Genomic DNA, 1,065 nt, shown 5'->3' with positions numbered 1-1,065 from the left:
TGATTCATTTCTTATATGATATTATACATGTTTCAATGCCATTCTCCCAAATCATCCCACCCTCGCCCTATCCCACAGAGTCCAAAAGACTGTTCTATACATCTGTGTCTCTTTTGCTGTCTCGCATACAGGGTTATCGTTACCATCTTTCTAAATTCCATATATATGTGTTAGTATACTGTATTGGTATTCTTCTTTCTGGCTTACTTCACTCTGTATAATAGGCTACTATTATTATAAGAAAGTGTTTTGAAAAGTGTAGAACTAAGATCAAATGTACAAAAAAAATCTCCTTATGTGCATGTTGAAAATGAATAATCCTAGACACCATCTCATACCCAAATGAATCTATATTTTTTAAAGGATGATTCCTTTGCACATCAAAATTTGAGAACCACTAAAATATAGGCAAAACTCTGATGACCTTCATCTTTACCTAAAATGTGTGAGTGTGAGAGCATAGAGACCAGAAAATGTTGTTGGAAAATGGTTCAAAGCCCCAGAGAAATTATTATGTATTTATATAATGTAGTAGCAGTTGCTTCTGCATAAGATAGAATAGCTAGTAAAACTAGACTTATTCTCCTGCCATAAACAATTATAAAACTGGAAAAGTATATATAAAACAGCTGTTGTCATACATTAAATGATGAGAAGCACAGGGCCAGAGTTTTTGAGCAAAGGAATACTCAGGTAAACCCTATATTCACCTGGGATTTCTGCCTGGGGGCACTTTTCAGAGCATAAAGTATAGTGAGGCAGAGACAAAGTACAGAGGAACTGTCTCACTGAGCTGCAGAAGCAGACATCAGGGTTTATACTAGCTGAAGTGACTGGATTTTGTGGGACAAGCTGTTAGAATATGTATCTAGATATCAATATATCTGGAAAGTTTGGCCAATCTCAAGCAAGATAAATAGAAATCAAAACCATTCCTAGTTATTTAATAGCCAAGCTGCTGAAAACCAAAACTAAAGAGAAAAGTAATTTAAATGTCCATCAATAGAAGCATGGATAAAGAAGTTTAGTACATATATATATATAGTATATATATATATATTTAGT

This window comes from Bison bison, unplaced genomic scaffold (genome assembly GCF_000754665.1).
Source record: "Bison bison bison isolate TAMUID 2011002044 unplaced genomic scaffold, Bison_UMD1.0 scf7180017864485, whole genome shotgun sequence".
Taxonomy (NCBI): Eukaryota; Metazoa; Chordata; class Mammalia; order Artiodactyla; family Bovidae; genus Bison; species Bison bison.
This window is presented reverse-complemented; position numbering follows the sequence as displayed.